Source organism: Populus trichocarpa, chromosome 2, assembly GCF_000002775.5.
Source record: "Populus trichocarpa isolate Nisqually-1 chromosome 2, P.trichocarpa_v4.1, whole genome shotgun sequence".
NCBI lineage: Eukaryota > Viridiplantae > Streptophyta > Magnoliopsida > Malpighiales > Salicaceae > Populus > Populus trichocarpa.
Window position 1 is genome coordinate 18,281,756 of NC_037286.2, and position 19,745 is coordinate 18,301,500.

General features: G+C 31.7%; 1 long non-coding RNA gene across 1 annotated transcript; it reads right to left on the reverse strand.

Moving 5' to 3' along the window:
* Positions 1-727: 727 nt before the first annotated feature.
* LOC18111296 (uncharacterized) lies at positions 728-2,132 on the reverse strand. The gene is made up of 3 exons (XR_002980271.2): positions 1,957-2,132; positions 1,571-1,678; positions 728-1,197 (listed from the first exon to the last, which is right to left on the reverse strand). It is a non-coding gene; the product is annotated as an uncharacterized LOC18111296 (long non-coding RNA).
* Positions 2,133-19,745: the final 17,613 nt, after the last annotated feature.

Sequence of the window (19,745 nt, forward strand, 5' to 3'; positions counted from 1 at the left end):
TGATTTCGATTTCATGGGACTTGTCATGGCACTGGTCATTGCTCTTGCCCTTATGGCCATTTGTTTTCAACCTCCTCGGCGAACTTTGGTGTTGCATCGCATCGCTTGAAAAGGTTCTCTTTGAATCTTTGGCCAGGTTCCTCGTAGTCTGAGTCTTCTTCGATTCTTTTTTGGCGTGAGTTCGTCATCTGAATCTTGCTTTCACGGGGAGGGCTGAAGATTTTGGATCTACTTATCTGGTTAGTTTAGTTATACTGTAATTTGTAATCAAAGATGTCATAAATGTTGGATTCTAGTGCCGGTACATGGCTAAATAATGCCTAATATACTTTAGTTTACTACAATTTCACTCTTTCTTTGAGATTAGACCACGAAGAATCATGGGAATTCTGACACTATTTTTGCTTTGAGATTCGATCATAAGAATCTAAATTTCCTTCCAGTTTTAATTATAATGGAAACTATCTGGTAATATTTTTATTGTAACATGTGGACTTTATTGTAAAATAGTAGGCACAATCTTACTAACATGCCTCCAGTATGAACATCAAAATTGTTTTTCATTACACTATCAAAGTTCTTTCAACAATCCAAAATGCAACATCATAAGAATCTAAATTTCCTTCCAGTTTTAATTATAATGGAAACTATCTGGTAATATTTTTATTGTAACATGTGGACTTTATTGTAAAATAGTAGGCACAATCTTACTAACATGCCTCCAGTATGAACATCAAAATTGTTTTTCATTACACTATCAAAGTTCTTTCAACAATCCAAAATGCAACATCTCAAGCAATAACACCAATTACTCAGAAACTTAACCGGTTATTTACTCAAGTGAGCAAGGATGGTACAAGTGGCCATGGAAAAACTGGAATACATGTCGGTTCTAAACTATAAATCTTTGTTAATTGATTTTCCAATGGAACCTTGAACTGTCTGCGAGAGATGCTCAATCCAGTACTTCAAAACAAGCTGACCATGACAGGTATTCTTGAACGTCTTCTTCCTCGCAGCTTTTCTACAGGATTCAGCATTCTCTCTTTCTTCCTTCTTTGCTTTTAGAATCACCTCTCTTTCAATCCTTGCCTTCTCTTCCTCTTCAGACCATTTCTCATAAATTCTTTCAAAGTGTTCTTGCCCCTCTAATTCTTTTTTATCATCTTACTGCCTTATCCATTTTTCTATCTCAGCCTGAAGCAGCGATTGAAACTGTAAATGTCTAGTTCAAATTCAACATTCATGTTAATCTTGAATGCAAATCTACAACAAAAACTTGACAGAAAAATTTCAATTTCCAGAACCCGTTAGGGTTGCATTTCTAATCAACAAAGACTTATTTCTCACCAAACCACGCAAAGCCAAAAGAAGCTTATAATGTATAAATCTCAATTTTCAATATAGGACACGAGCCCAGATTGCTGCTCTATAATCATGTGGCGATATTATATGAAAAACACAGTTTCAAAGATGAAATACTCATCAACAGATTTTGCAAGAATTGTATTCATCTAAACAAACAATATAATTGCAGAGTGCTAAACAAACAAACGAAATTCTCACACACCTGAGGATCTTACAGCTGAGGAAAGCTCATTTGGCTGATTTTGCTGCTTCAGCTTCTTCTTAAACTTGCTCACGTACTTAGCATTCTCATAAAACTCCCTTCGCTTCTCTAATACAAAACAGAGAAAAAATAATGTAAAAAAAGAAGAAGCAAATCCTCTCATATTTCATAAAAAAAAAAATTCGAAAATCATGAGCTACCCCATTACCAAGTATAAGTTCAACATCTTCAAATTCTCTCAGTTATCACTGAATGAGAAAAAATATATATAAAAAAAAATCAAGCAAACCCACTAAAGCTGGGAGCTTAATCAACCATTTTCAATAAGAATACAGAACAAAACACACCCGTTTAATTTAAATAAAAAAAATTATTAACATACTTACTTATAAGGGCAGGATTGGAGGAGGAGCAGGAGGAGGTGTTGGATTTGGCATTAATGAAAGCTTCAAGAGAAAGACCGGCGGCTCCTCCTAATTTGCTGTTCCGCTTTACTTTAGACTGTCGCTTTGTCGTTCTAAATTTTCCAATTTGAAGGTCCCTTTCGGCAAAAGCGTTGCCGTTTATCTGGTTATTCGGTTGGTTAAGTTTAATTTAGGGTATCTTAATTAGGGCAAATTTCAATTCCCCCCTAAAACAACTTTGTTCTGTCTCAATGCCCCCATCAAGTTTGTTTGAATTCTTCTCAATTACCCTTACTAAGCTATTCTAGTCTTCATAAACCTTTAAGAATTTTAAGAAATCGATCAAACACACCTTCACACACGCACAATCATATTAAAATTTATAAAATTTACCTCTAAATCTAAGATATCTAGGAATCAGTACAACCACCATAATGAAGATAAAAAAAAATTATTTTATTCTATATATTGTTAAACCATTAGCACAAATCATGAGATTTAAATAACTTGATAAAAAAATAAAGAGGATTATAAGTTTTTTTTTTAAAAAAAGTAGTAACTAGAGTCATTATACTCAAAACATCTAATCTGGAAAAATTATGAAGTTCAATTCTCAATCAATCATATGTTGAAGGATAAAATTAATTTTTTTTTAAGAAATAACAATTAAAAGAATGAGGATCAAAATTAACATAAAAAATAAAAATAATGTTGTAATTAAAGGGTGAAATAAAAAAGAATAATAAACTTTACAAAAGGGCCAAAAAAAATTAGGAATCAAAACAATGAGGAGTAAATTAGAAAATATAATACCATCAATTTTAATTGAACGATAACTCCAAAAATCACTAAAAGTTTTACAAAAAGACCAAGGATAAAAATTAGAAATCCAAAGAATGAGGACCACATTGGAGAATATCATATTTGGTAAATTGGGATTGAATGATGAAATTGAAAACAAATAAAACTTCTACAAAAGAGTCAAAATCAAAACTTAGAAATCAAAAGAATAAGGGATGAGTTGAAATGTCAACCCCCTGTAATTTTTAGGGGAGGAGAAAGAGAAGAAGAAGAAGAAAAAGGCTCACCAGTGTCAAACTGGACCACCAATGTTCACCACACCAACAGGAAGATGATACAACATTTCTTCTAACGACACAACGGAAGGATATTTTTAGATGTCAGGAGGCGTTGCATGCGTTGTTTGAAAGGTGTGAGCGCCTCTCACGCCCTTCCAAGTCTCGTACACACACGCCAACTTTTTTATTATTATTTAGCCAAACTCAGAAATGCCCGTATGCTGACTTTGTATTTACAAAAAAAAAAACTATTGTAAATAGCCAAAAACGCCCCTTGACCTTAGACTTAATTTTTTAAAGGGTATTTTCATACTTTTAAAGTGCATTTTAATTTTTTATTATTTTTATATTTGTGCAAATACCAAAGCGCTCATCAGCTTCAATTATAATAGCAAAAAAAACTATTGGAAAAATATAAAAATACCCTTTAATGCCAGGTTTATTTTTTTTATTTGCTTCCAAGGCTATTTGAGTCGTTTTACTATGCAATTAAGATTGAAAAATACTTATATGTCCATGTTCTATTTGGTAATGACAAATGAGCTATGCGAAAAGACCTCAATACCTTTAAAAGCTTGTTTTAGATATTTTTGGGTGGAGAAACAAAAATATCATTACACTGTCCTACTGAGTAGTAACAATGAATTCAAAACTACAATACTTTTCAAAGTGATTTTAGTTGTTTTTAATATGAAATTTTGATACAATAGAAAAAAAATATTAAATGAGTAACTTGGTATGATCTGTTTATAGTTTATTAAAATTTGCAACGTATGTTTTCTTACGTGTTGAAGATTTAGAGTTTGAGTTTTATGTTTTTTAATAATTTATTAATATATGTTGTATTAAATATTTATAAGCTTGAGAAATATAATGTAAAATCCTTTATGAAATTTTTTTTTTATTAAAAGTACAAGTTAATGTCCTTTTATCATTTCAATTAAAGCTATACTTTTGCTTATGGACTTAAAAGTATTATTTATTTAAGTTTATTTTTCTTTGAAAATACAATGCAAACCATTGGGAAAAAAAAAACACCGAGAAGAGCATAATACAAGAACACTTGAGAGGAGTTTAGGCAAGGTTGTCAAAAATGTTTTTTTGACACGACATGAAATATAAAATATAAAATATAAACTCGGATCGTAAACTCGGATCGTAAAATCATAAGTAAAATATTTTAACTAATTATATATTGATAATTTCAGTCAAGTAGTAAATAATAATATAATACAATTAAAATAAAAGTGAAATAAACAATACAAAAGTTCAAATACCTTAAAATATATAGTTCAAATAAAAATTCATACATGATTTAAATAACTTAAAAATACAATATAATACAATTATATATATATAATTGCATTAACTAAAAATTAACAAACCTAAAATAAATAATATGTTGGGAAATAACTAGGAGGAGAGCTTTGCATCTATTCCAGTAACTTAATACAGTACACTAACATGAGCTCAAATGGATTGTTTTTGTAACTCTACCAGCAGTATCGTACACAAGTTTTATAACTAGCTTTAAACATTATGTAAACTATACCTGTTTAATTTCTATCTTTCCACAGCCATTTTACATGAAGAAAAAAGCCCAAAACAATCAAGAGGAAAAAACAATGGCAGGAAACTAAATGGCAGCAAGAAACCCAGCATCGAAAAAAAAAAAAAAACTAAACTAAATTCAGTAATGAAGTTATGTACACATGCATATATCCGTTTGTTTACTCGTGAAGATCATAAGTTTTAGTTTTGAACAATGTAGGCCATCCAATCTTCATCCTCTCTCTAATGACAAACTTAACTAGGAAAGAAGTCAAGTTTGAATGGTCAAGGGATTGTGAAAAGAGCTTCTAGGAGTTGAAAAAGAGATTAACTGTTGCGATGTCGCGGTCGCACAAATTAATTACCCTAACTTCAAATACAACACACAAGATAGTATAGAGCAAGCAAGGGGTCGATCCCACGAGGAAGATTTAGTTCAGATTTTTATGCTATACGTTATGCAATTGGGGGGTTTTGATTTGTGATGATCTAAACTATGGAAGAAATTAAACTAGCAAACAAAATTAATTGAAACCGAAATTTATGAAGAAAACAAACCTTGGTCGCAAGCACACATACACCAACGGAAATTAGAACCGATCCTTGAAACGAAACTTCAATTTATATCCTGAATTTTTATATTTTCTTAACGTTGGTTAATTAACGGATCCGCCGTATAACTAACCCTAACCAACAAACAATCATAATGTCTGCATTAATGATTTAGTTCAATGGTAACCCTAAAAACTAGATAAATTGATTGATCTCTTGACAACCAAGCTGTCCGCAGCATGTGTTCCTTTGTTTGAGTGTTCTTCCTAAGTTTAATAACGTAGTTCCGCCACAATTATCAAGCTTAGTTGCTTCACAAGTTCATATATCACAACTCTGGTTTTGATATCAAACTTAGCAATAGATTGTTCACAATAATAACTTAGAGTCCGCTCTAGCAATTATCAACAACAATCATAGAAAATATGCATAGGAAAACAATCATACTTATTCATAATATAAACTGAAAATAAAAGGAAGAATAAATCTCACGGTTCTTGAAATCCGAAGGTTTGTTGTGTCCTTGCAACCAACAAAATAAGCTTTGCCTTGCATATCTATGGAACAACTACTCTTAAAGATAGAAGAAAACATTATTTCTTGTTTGTAGAGAGGAGAGTTTGTGTTTCTTCACTTCTGGCTGCTGCCTCCTTTCTCTTTCTTTTTATATGCTAAGAAACCCTAGTCTCTATTTTACAAAATAGTCCTTCCTTAAGTTGGCAGTTTACATTTAAGTACTTCAATAACTATTTTCCCTAAAAAGAAGAAATAGCCTTGCATGAAATCTTCAAGCTCTGACTTAGAGGAGCTAAATTGCTGATATAAAAACTTGGATGTCGGTTTAGATGCTTCAGAATGTAATTTGGACTCGTTTCTTCACGAAACCTGTTTGCTGGCAGAATTCAGTTGTCATCTTTGAAAAATCATATCTCCCTCATATGACATCGTGTTTGGCTGAAATTTGGAGCATTGATAGGTATTTACGTTAGGAATCCAACAAAATTGATTTTGCATCAATTGGACTTCTGTAGATCCAGATATTAAATTTTTAATGGCCAAAGGTCAACACTATCAGAATGCGAGAATTGACTTTGCAGGATGTGATTTCCATGATCTTTCTCTTTTTATTTTTCTTGCATTACATTTCCAGAAAGGTATGGATGTTTTCTTTTTAGTGCCACTAGAATCACTTCATTTCGACCTCTACTCGCGCTCTGCACAAAACATCGACTGAACGTCAAATCTGCCAATTACCTCCAATTTACTCCTTTTTGCATCTTTCATCCAAAAGTGCCTTCAAAACATAAAATAAGGAATATCAAGGCATTTTATATATATAACATAGGCTAAACACTGGTTAAATGTGGGTGAAACTATCGAATAATATGGTTGCATCATTAACCCTAGTATTGGCACTTCTAAAGGGTCAAGAAGGATTTATGGTCTACAGTGATGCTTATAAGAAAGGCCTGGGTTGTGTACTTATACATCATGGCAAGGTAATTGCCTATGCGTCTAGACAGTTGAAGCCACATGAACTAAACTACCTTGTACATGACTTAGAGCTAGCAATTGTGGTGTTTTCTTTGAGAATATAAAGATATTATCTGTATAGGACTTAAATAAAAAATTTCACTGATCATAAGAGTTTAAAGTATTTAATGTCGCAAAAAGAGTTAAATATGAGATAGGGAAGATGGTTAGAATTAATGAAAGATTATGATTTTATTATTCATTATCATTTGGGAAAAGAAAATATGGTAGTTGGCCCTAAGTCTAAAGAATAAAACAATGATTCGTGGTTTATTAGTCGGGGATAAGATGGAACTTTTTGAATTGGCTAATTTAGGCGCACATTTAATGACGGGAGTTGAAGGGTTGTTATTGGCAAAATTGGTAGTACAACCTGTTTTGAGAGAAAATATTTTGGAAGCTCAGAGAAAAGATGATAAGTTAAAGGAGATAAGAAAAAGAATGGGGTTAGAACAAAATACACCTTTTAGGATATTGAAAAATGGGATGTTGGCATTAGATAAAAGAATTTGTTTACTAGATGACAAGACTTTAAAAGAGGAAGTCCTTAGTAGGGCACATAAGTCCAAACTTGCAATTCATCCCGGAAGCACTAAGATATACATGGACTTGAAAGAGTAATATTGATGGCCTAAGATGAAAAGGGAAATAGTTGAATATGTGGCGAAATATGTAGTATATTAGCAAGTAAATTTGGAGCATCAACGACCTACATGACAACTGCAACCTCTTTCGATTCTAAAATGGAAATGGGAGAATATCACCATAGACTTTGTGTCTAGATTACTAAGAAGTCAGAAGGGTAATGATATGATCTGGGTGATTGATTAGTACTTAAAAGTGGATTTTTATCAAGGTTTTATATCATATTACACTTAAAGTATCATTAAATTCCCTAACTTGAGCATGTTTTATAATAACAAGTCTGTTAACATAAGATATCTTTAATTTATGGTAAATGCTCATTTTGAATGCAAGCGTATCTCACAATTTAAAGGATTGATTGATGTGTTTAACTATTGAAAGTGAAAAGACAAAGAGAGGGCTAAGCTTAAAGAAGAGATGCTGGTTCAATTCAAACTGGAACACCATTCGGTTATTGGATAATAAATAGAGCTGTAGAACTTGGATTTAGGTCTGGTTTATATGGATGGAAAGCTAAGAAATAGGCCTAAACCTTTCATGAAGAGTCCAAGATTCAAAAAGGTCGTTTTCAAGTTCAAATTATAGCAACAAAAGAGAAGTCAGAATCTGTCCTGCAGCCCAGACACTGTTCAGTGTTCAACCCAATTCTAGAAGTCCAAATGAGCTCATTCTTGTCTTGTTAGAAAGCTGAGACAAATGCCTAGAACTTTCATGAAGCCTATTTGTTCAAATTCCGATGTTAGCAATGACGTTTTGTTCAGACAAGAAGATAATGGTTATCACCAAGTCAAGAGGTGGCCACCCACTCAATAATTAGTCATCAAATCAATAGTTCTGAATTTTAGCCTATAAAAGGAGACATTTGCCATACATTTAGACATCTTGGTTTTCAGATCAAGATCATATTCTTGCTTTCTTTCTTTGTATTTCTGTAATGTTTAAGTTTTGCTTTCATTAATCTTTTGTTTATGCTTTTCATCATAACTATGTTCTTATCTAGTTTATTTATGTTTCTCTTCTTCACAATGTTTAACTAAGTTTATTATGTTAAGGTGAAAAGGTTTTACTAATGGTGTTAAAATAGGTATAATATAAACTCAACATGGACTTTAATGTTTATATCCAAGAAAGTTTGTTATTAACATGTCTTATCTTTTTATCTTACTAATTCTTAATACCTTACTTGTTAAATGATTAATCTAGATTTGTGTTGTACAACTCTTGGTACAACAAATACTTGGCACTTTCATAGCCTACTGTATGGTATAACCGACACCTGTGCTATGAAAGGAACTTGATTTGTTGTTAACATAAGTTAACATCATGAATTCCTGACAGTATTTAAAAGTATGGTGTTACTAAAATAAGATAATTAATACAATCATGTTAAAAATTTATAATGAACTATTAAGGATAAATCATCCAATTGAAACCTCCTTTGTGTGTGGTTTCCAGTTGATTAATAAAAAGAGTTCATATTATACTTATTTCTAATACTATTAGTGGATTCTCTAACCTTGACAATTGCTTTTATCTTTGATTAATACTCACATCAATATCACATCTCAAAAGTTCTCTTCGACTCTTTTTCATTTATAATTTATAATTTATATAGTTGACCTCCCTGTAGTTCGACCCCGGTCTTGTCGGGTTATTTATTACTTTAACATTCCTACACTTAGGATAAGATATCAATCTTTTGATCGTGTCACTGATTGTGGATTGATTAACAAAATCTACCTTATTCCTACCAATATATATATATATATATATATATATATATATATATGTGTGTGTGTGTGTGTGTGTGTGTGTGTGTGTGTGTGTGTGGATAAACTGGCCATAATGTATGTGAATAAAGTGGTTAGACTTTATGGTGTTCCAGAATCAATAGTTTTAAATAGAGATCCATGATTTACCTCTAGGTTATGGTTGTATACAACATACTGTGGGCACAAAGTTGAACTTAAGCACTACTTTTCATAACAAGCAGTCCAAGAGAATAATTCAAATTTTGGAAAATCTATTAAGGTTTGCCTTTTAGAGTTTGGAGAATGTTGGGAGGATTATCTACCATTAATGGAATTTATGTATAATAATAGCTATGATCTACTATTGGTATGGCACCTTATGAAGCTATGTATGGAAAGAAGTATCGCACTCCTATATGCTCGAATGAAGTTGGTGAAAGGAAGCTTTTAGGGCTAGAATAGGAGAAGCTGACTACTAATAAAGTAAAACTAATCAGAGAAAGGATAAGAGAAGCTCAAAATAGACAAAAGAGTTATGAGGATAACCAAAGAAGGCCATTTGAATTTGAAGTAGAGGATTAAGTATTTCTAAAAGTTGCACATTCGAAAAACATTATCCATTTTAGAATGAAAAGCAAATTGGCACCAAGGTATATTGGTACTTTTGAAGTTATTGAAAGAATAGGCTTTATTGCTTACCTGATGGAGTTACCCCCACATCTTAGGTGAGTATATGGCATGTTCCATGTATCATTATTTTGAAAAATAGAATTAGATCTCGCAAGGGTGTTATTGCAAGTTCCTAAAGAAATTCAAGAGGATTTAATTATAAAAGTTTGGCCTGTAAGAATCTTGGATCGAAATGTAAAAGAATTGAGAAATAAGAAAGTTCTTTTGATGAAAGTGTTGTGGAAAAGCTCCCAAATTGAAGAAAAGACCTGGGAATGGGAGTCTAAAATGATGACAAAACATCCAAGACTATTTCCATGTTAGTTTAATATGCCTTGTAGCTAATCGATCGGTTACATGTGCATTATTATATTCATGTAAATACATATTTATTATTAATAAAGGATTAATTTATCTTTAATATTTATATAATATTATATTAATGAATTTAATATTTAATTTATGAATCTAGAGTAAAGATAAATTCCATGGGACAAAAATATTTTGCAAAGAAAATTTTAAAGTTGTTATAATTATGGAATTTTTATTGCATTAAAAAAATTGTTCTTAAAATGTTTATGGTCGATGCTCTCTTAAATATTAGATATTTAATAGAGCCGTAGAGACTGATACATATAATGTTATTTCCTATGAAAGGAAACAGTTGTTCTTATAAGCTAAGGTATAAGGGATATCTAGAACTAATATGTAGGTGTTTGTCACAAGAAATGTACACTGAACTGATTCACATGAGAATTTGATATGGAAAGATCACTTATGTCTAAGAAAAGGCTCACGTGATAATTATGTAAATGATCTTTATACTCAATTATTAAGTTATCTTATATAGAGAATGTTATGTTTTGATCATGTTATATGTTATTTTTATCAAGGTAACAAAAGGGAAAATATTAGGTATAACATGAACTATATGAAGGTACTTAAGTCATCAAGAGATGATTCATTACCTTAGGTAAATTAAAAAAATGTTCCATCTGTTCTCAAATAGTATTGACTGAGAAATCATTGGCCAATGTGGAATGACATTTGAAAAGAGTTTCAAATATTATTTAAATGATCAATTAATATTATGTAGAGAATAAACATGATTTAACATGAGAGATATACTTTATGCTTTAATGTTTAAATCAGAATATTATTGATGGAAGGATATTAATTACACTGAGAAACTGATCATTGAAAGGTTAAGTCAAATCATTAATGATTTTTCTAATGTTTGGGGGATCATGACACATTGCTCAATTGTTTATTTTATTTAATTCTATTTAATTAAAATTATAAGTTATATTTGGGCCAACATATTAGGAATCTAATGAGTCACACATATTAAGAACCATTAGTCAGAAATTAAACTAGGATGATTTAATTAAGTATGACTTGATTAAAATATATTTTAGAAATTAAGGACTATAATATAATTAATTTAGGGATTATATTTCTAGACCTAGAAAAATCAAGGACTTGATTGAGTTAATTTATAAAATTGTCCTGAATTAATATATCGATATTATTCAGATAAAAAATTTATATTTTTCTAATTTATAGGATTTTTTAGATTTTTCTATAAATAGTAAGCTATGGTTCTTATTTTGGAGTTGTTGTCCGTTAGATAGAATAACTACATAAGTCACAGAATAGAGAGCTAGCACTCTAGACATAACAATCTCTCTCTCATAAATAGGGATGTAGGAGATTTCTCCCTAGTAAAATCCACATGGACAGTAAGGTAAATATTATAAAAAACTAATAAATTAAAAATTTATACTTGGGGAATGAAAAAGGATTATGAGATTGGAATAAAATGTTTATATCCTAATTAAAAACAATAATAAAATTTGAAAATGGTTGAACAATAAAAAAAATACAAAAACATAAATAAAAATTAAATGGAAATGAATTATGAGGAAATGAAAATAATGGTGTAAACCCCAGGGAAAAATAAAGGTTGCTTGAATTGCAAACTAACTACATGAGAAATAAAAGTGAAGAAATTCATGCATATGGTTAAATAAAAACAGGAATTCAGAAATTTTTGGATATAAGTTTCTGGACGAAATATTTCAAGACATTATAAATCAACCCGAAAATGTTGAGGGTTGGATTAAATTAAAGAAAATAAACTAAACTAAAAGTTGTGGGGTGAAATTATAAGAAATGAAAAGAGGTATAACTTAATTATAAGAAGAAGAAAAAAAGATGTAGGGGCTTAAATGCAAATAAGAAAAATTATAGGGCATAAATACTCATATTCTCATCAAAATCTGCAGAAATCATAAGGAAAGAAAAGAGGGAGTTTTTGTATTCATTCTTGCAAAATCAAGAGAGAAACACCAAAATTTTAAGAAAACCATCTAAGATTAAGGGTTTATAGATGGAATAAACACTTGTGGGCAAGGGATTAACAAGGAAATTGAACAAGAAAAGAAGATGGAGGGCTGGCTATCATTAGATAAGAAAGGAGGGAGTTGAAAAATCTTCAACTGGTTGAAAATCAAAACCTTAATTCGTACTGAGTAAGGTGTTCTAAACATGATCTTATAAGTCATTTCAAATTTGATAATGAATTGATGCCTTGATGTGAATTATATATTAGGGTTCTTAGACTTGAATTGGGGGAAAAGTATTTGTTGTTAAAATTAAGTTTATTTATGTGTCGTATGTGATTGGGGACGTGAAACCATGATAATTTACCTAGAAAATGTAGTTTTTGAAAGTTATGTGTGAAGGAAAAGGGGGTGACGAATCTGGACAGACTCGTCTCCTGACTTTCAGTAAGATTTCGGATAGGAGGATGAGGGAATTAGAACTGGGTTCTTCTTAATTTATAGAACTTATAGCATCATGTCTTAGCTTTCCAACTAGACTAATCTTGCTTGAATCGGAGTTCTATAACTCTAGATATAGTTAAAAATCTGAGGAGAGGTCAGGCAGTAACAGTTCAAAAACGAGACAATAATAGTTGGACAGTAACAGTCCAAGTGTTTGTTGATGAGCAATTTTGACTATCTTAGAGGTAGAACTGGGTTCTTCTTAATCATAGAACTTATACCCTCATGTCTTAGCTTTCCAATGAGACTAATCTCGCTTGAATCGGAGTTCTATAACTCCAGATATAGTTAACAATCTGAGGAGAGGTTAGGCAGTAACAGTTCAAAAACGAGACAGTAACAGTTGGACAGTAACAGTCCAAGTGTTTGTTGATGAGCAATTTTGACTATTTTAGAGGCAGAACTGGGTTCTCCTTAATTCATAGAACTTATAGCCTCATGTCTTAGCTTTCCAACAAGACTAATCTCGCTTGAATCGGAGTTCTATAACTCTAGATATAGTTAAAAATCTAAGGAGAGGTCAGGCAGTAACAGTTGGACAGTAACAGTCCAAATATAAAGAAAGGAATGATAACTGGGGTTGAACAAAGAACAACAATATTAATGGGTGAAATGAGAAAAACGTAAAATATTAAGAAATGACTGAAAGAAAGACTTTTTGGTTATTGATATGGTTATTATAAAACATATCCTTGAGTGAGGAAAATTTATGAGATAAACCTGTGATTTGCAGGAGGGACCACAGGCGTGGTGCAACAACAGCAGCAGGGGAGCACGAGTAGAGCTTTTATTGCAGGTAGGTGATCCACACCTATACTTTCTAGTTAAATTCTATAATTCAATATGTTATTGATGTGAGATGTGAATTATCGAACGACGGATATTAGAAGAAAGGAGGAAGAGCTTGCGTAATGATGCCGATATTTTGGATAGTATTCTGAATGTATGTGTATTCAAGGTGAACGGTTGTTGTGTGAATTGCCAAGTGATGAAATTATTGTTGACAAAGAAATATAAGAAGTGTGATTTGGGGCATGAACTAGCATACATTGAGTATATGTTAGGATCGAGACCGCCATGTTTGGACTAACATACATTTAGTGTATGTTAGGATCCCGGGTAAGGGGATCGCCATGTTTGGACTAACATACATTTAGTATATGTTAGGATGTATGTTAGGATCCCGGGTAAGGGGATCAATTATGTATTAGCTAACATACATTTAGTGTATGTTAGGATCCCGGGTAAGGGGTTCAAGATATATTAACTAGCATACATTTAGTGTATGTTAGGATCTCGGGTAAGGGGATCAAGATGTATTGGCTAGCATACATTTAGTATATGTTAGGATCCCGGGTAAGGGGATCACCATGTATTGACTAACACATATTTAGTGTATGTTAGGATCCCGGGTAAGGGGATCACCTTGCATCGACTCCTACGGGGTGGTGATGATAACAGTGAAATTGGTATCGGTAATGTGTTAAGCGGAAATAATCATAAGTGGTTTTATGAGATCTTGAATGGAGGTTGATAATGGAAGAGGAAGTGGTTTTTAGTAGTTGGAAGATGATGTTTGTGGGATTGAGACCCAGGATGATTGGGTTAAATTGAGTTAGGAGATGTGGTATATTAAAAGTATAAACAGGTCGTATGTCAATAACTTGGGACCTCCCGGTATAGGGGAGACTCCGCCGAAATTTCGGTAGACCTTAATACAAATACCATGAATATATATATATATATATATATATATATATATAGTCACTCTGTTTATCAGTTAACATGAGATCGTTGCTTTATCCCGGATATGGGGATGTTACAAATGGAATGTAATTTAAAGAGATTCGAAATAACCTACCTTAAATTTGATATAAACAAGCGTTGAAAATTGGGAAACATTTACCTGGAAAAACAAAAGGGTATTAATAAGGGACATAATGGGAATTACCTAACAAAATTTAAAAAAAAATATGGGTGTACTGTGGCTGACTATAGAGACAGAAGAAGAAAAGAGAAATGGGTAGGAAAGCCTAGAAATTTAAAGGAAAATCAAAAGATTGAGAGAAGCTCTTGAAGTTTGTAAGGATTAAACACTATAAACATCAAGATTTAGAGAAAAATAAAGTAAGAAAGAGGGTAAAGAGAGTGAGTAAGTCATGACAAAAGAAATTAGGAAGGAATGAGGAAGAAAATCGACAAAAAGTTTGATTTCTCTTGCAAATTCTCCTTATTTCCTTGTGATTAGAAGGTGAGGATCACTTTTACCATGAATTTTTGTGTTATTGATGAATTTTAAAGCTTTTAGTTAGGTTTACATTATGAAATATTGAGTTTTATGGGTTGAAATGATGATTTTTGTTTAGAATGGTAGTCTTAAATATGGAATAATGATGGGTAATGTGTTAATTGAAGGAAATTGAGAAAACAAAAATAATGTGTTCTTTCTTGTTGAATTTCAGCCAACACTATGAAAATAAGGAGTTATATTGATTTTAACGTTATGAAATTTTTGTTTAATTAGGTTAGTTGAAGCATTTAATATATGGGAAATTAATAGAATTGCATAAAGAAGTAAATGAAATTCATGAATTTCATTTTTGTGATGGGTGGCTTAAATGTTGAAAGTGTGAATAAGTTTATTAAATTGTGTTATTGGATGTGTATGTTTAGGCCAAATGGAGCTAAAATGGATAAAAGAAAAGGATGTTTAAATTGTGATGTAATATAAATGTTAAGATGGATAAGGATGAAATGGTCTTGTATTGACAGAGGACACTTCAGTTGCTAAACCACAGGCTAGAGCAGGTGCTGGGATGTCACTGGAGGTAGGTGCTTGACACCTATAATATGTAGATTTAGGAGCTTTATTTAATTATTGTTGTTAAATTAGTGTTTGTATTAATTAAGTTGCATGGAAGAAATAAGTAAAAGAAAAAGAAAAGAAAAGGGAAATGATGTTTGATTAGTTATCCATGTGTTGGAAGCTAAGGATGTTAGTTCGGCTAGCATTAACAAATCCTAATGATCGAGGGAATACTGCATGAAAGATAATAAGAATCTGATTAACCTTTACGAGTAAGAAATGTTAAAGATATCAACGTGAATACATTGATATCGGCATTATAAGATTAACAAATAAGGAATAGAAAAAGAGTTAAATTAAAGAATAAATAGTTAGCTATGAGTTTCTTATTGTAGAAAAGATATTTATATTTAATTATTGTTGTGAAAGTGAATAAGTTATGAATAACTAAGTTTCTTTGCTATTTCTTGTATTTTTCATGCCCATCTTTTGTACAACTAAAGTAGTGTTGAAGGATATATACAAGGTTAGAAAACCAACGAGTTGAATATACAAAAAGGGAACAGGCTCCCTAACTAGGCATAAACATCCATGCCCACAAAAGCAAACTTACAACCAAGCAGAAATTGAGCTTGGTTGGATTAGGAACCTAATCGGCAATAAGGTGCCAAACCTAACCAAAATGCAAAAGAAAAACAGAAAACAAACTAGCATTGTTGAAAGGCTACCAGCACATAAAACCCGAATGAGGACATGCTGCATCAAATCAGACATCAAGGAAACCACAACATTCAACATGCACAATCAAAAAACCAAACAGAGAGACAACAAAAGCTTCCAACTAGCCGAGAAGACCAAACACCTCAAACACATATCCCACATAGCAGAGACCTGACAACTAGCATAGAAGAAGCCCACAGGGGCACCTAACACAAGAAGTCACAATAGGAGAGAAGCAAGATTGAGAGGAGCAAAAAGATAGCAGCAGCAACTGCAACCAAACTGCAATAGGCCATCACCAGCAGCAGATAAAGAATAGGCAACCCTTTGAAGATCTCACTGAGATGCTGAACCTGAGAGCTTCCCAGAAGACAAAGGAAACAAAGCCAGCTAGAGCAGAAAGGCCCAACAGAATAGCAGAAAGTCATCAGCTCCTAAATTGGAGATTGAAATGATTATTTTCATGGAAATGCATAACCGTGAAGAACATAACCTATAACTTGCGAAAGACAAATGAAACAGGCTTGCAGGTATTATCAAATATCCTCTAGTTTCACTTTTCCCAAATTAAGTAGATCAAAATACAAAGGGAGACTCTTCGCATTCTGCCAACAGTATTGTTCCCAGTATAGTGAAGCCCTTGAGTAGCACTATTAATGGTCAACAGTCACTTGTTTAGATGAAGCCATGATTTTGTCATCCGCCATAAGAGGGAAGTCCAATGGCAGGCAAAAAACATATGATTGTGAGATTCTTCTTCATCTCGACAAAAAACACAACTGAGGTTAGTTTGCAGAAACCGAAGCCTATCTCGGGTGCGTAGCTTCCCCATCACCACCAGCCATAAAATAAAATTATATCTGCGCACAGACCAAGGTTCCCAGACCACCTTTGCCCAAGAAACCGGAGCACCTTTAAGCCGCAGGCAATCAAGAAGTTAACAATGTAATTACTTGATGCTTGGCTCCACAGTTTGCTAAAAGCTGATCTTTGAGTGAGGCTGATCTTTGAGTGAGATGATAGACTTCCATAATGGCGAGGAGGTTCACTGAGGGGAGGCATCCCAAATGGAGAGATTTGGGAGATAATAATGATGAATCCACTAAATCCAAATGGAATTAGTTTTGAGGTGAATGTTCCATAGCTACTTGGCAATGAAGCTTTTATTACGAGCTTTAATGTCAAACAGACCTAGGCCCCCTTCAGTCTTCTTGGATTGAGGTTTTATATTCTTACATTTTGATCAAAAAAAAAAATAGTGTTTAAGGTTTTATATTGTTAATGTAAATTAAGCATGTCGTGTTGTGCACGACATCAGATAGCGGGTCATGCTTCTTTAATTGAGGGGTTTTGGATGTATTATGATAAATCATAAAATTATGATTAGAAAGGGTTCAAGAGTTGTCACATAATATTATGGTCATTAGGAAATCTAATGGTATGCGAGAGTCTGGGTAACGAAATTAGTTGTGCAAGAGGAAGACATATTACCCCTAGTGTACTCTACCTATGGTAAGTTGTATTATTAATTGTTCAAAGTCATGTTTCTATTCGTTAGTCAGTATAAGGTTTTTAAAAAAATCCTCATCAATAAGAAAATTCTTACCTTATCATGTTAAAACCCCACCATTTTAAAGTCTAAAAAAAAGTTTGTCTAAGGTTTAAGAAAAGTTCTCCTCGGTAAGAAAATTCTTATCTCATCAAGTTAAAATCTAATCATCATAATGCCCAAAAAAATAAAACAAGGTTTGTTATTTGAAATTTTAGTCAAATCTTAATGGATAATCACAAACTTGTTATGATACTTGTCTTAACCCAATTTTGCGTTTCCCCTAAAATCACCTTAAAAAAAGCAAAAAATGAAAAAAAGACTGATAACTTGGCAAATAAAAAAAAAAGTAGGAGTTTTAAGCACATGAAGGAAAAAAAAACTGAGATTTTGGAAAACATTAAGAAGCCAAATGTACCCAAGATTGAAGGACAAAGTAGATTCAAGATTAAAGTAAATGATTATCGAGTGAATTTCCATAAAAATTAAGTATGGGGACTTAGTTAGATTTTTAAAAAGTTAATTTGATTTAATCACAAGCTTAATTAAAGATTTAATTAAGTTTAACAATTAATTTGGGCTTTTAATATGTCAAATTCACTTTATTAGGGGCTTAATTGATGAAAAAACAAGTTTGGAAGGTTAATTTGAGCTTAATTAAGAATGTTGAAATTTTAGAGGACCAAATTTAATTTTTACAAAGTTAATTGGGTGAAATCATGAACAAAATTGAAAGAAAATCAAAGTTTATGGTCAATTAAGGGTAAAATTGAAGAAATTCAAACCAATGATCTTTTTGCAAAAAGCGTGTGAATTCAGGGACTCAATTTGGTTGAAAACAAGGGTGAAATTGAAGAAATTCAAAGTTTGAAGGTCAATTAGGGATAAAATTGAAAATATCCAAAACCAAAGACCAAGTTGAAAAACACGCTGAAATCAGGGGATGTTTTTGAAACATGACAGGGGCAAAATTGAAGCGATTTTTAAAATCAAAATTCAATTGAGGACTTAATTGAAAATTTTAAAAGATTGAGGGTTGAAATTAAAATAGGAAGGTTAAAATCTAAATTAACCCAAAACACCAAAACAACGCCGTTTCATTTAAATGAAAATGTGTTATTTGTGTTGTTTTGACCAAAACGATGGGTTTTGAATCCAAACAACGTTATTTTGGTCCAAAAAAAAAAAAAACCATGTCAGACAACATGTTGTCTTGCGCTGTTCATCATATTCTTTTAAAAACCCGTGAAGCCACTTTTTAAAACCATTTAATACCTTGTTTCTCCCCCAAACAAGACAAAAAACACACCACCCCCGTGACCTGACATTGTACTACACTCTCTTTATTAATACCCTCTCTTTTATTTTTTTTATTTTTTTACTTTGCATTGATTTTTTTATTAAAATTTTAATTAATACTCTCTTATATTTTTTAAATTATTTGGTTCAACTTTTTTTATAAATATTAATTGATTCTTTAAAGTCATAATGCTTCTAAGATTATTGCATTTTATCTTTAAAAATTTTCCTTTTATATTTTATAAAAATACATTATGTGGGATATTTTTATAAAAACAAAATATATATTTGTTCTTAACAGTAAAAAATAATCTCTAATATAAAAATAATAATAATAATAAGTTAAATATTTTCAAAGATTCTTTTTTATTTATCAATTCATGTATATTTTTATAATTTATTTTATTTAACAGAAACACCATCTTTCAATTTAAAAAATAATGATACAGAAAAACACACACATGATATTGACATCTTTTATTCTTACATTAGAAATTCAGTTCATGTGCTTAAAACATTTTGAGTATTTACGGTCGCCTAGTGTGTTAACAAATGACAATCAGTTTGCTTTCAATATTCGGAGTTTCCATGTTACAATTATTGCCCAGTAACAACATAAATGACTTTCTAAGAAAAAATCATATTATTTTTCATTGCATTGAGATCTACTTGAGAAGACCAAAATTAACCAAACCCAAATTCAGAACAGCTACAAAACGGCCTAACAAAGAATAAAACCCAAAACTAAGTCAAGGCCATCCAAGGAAG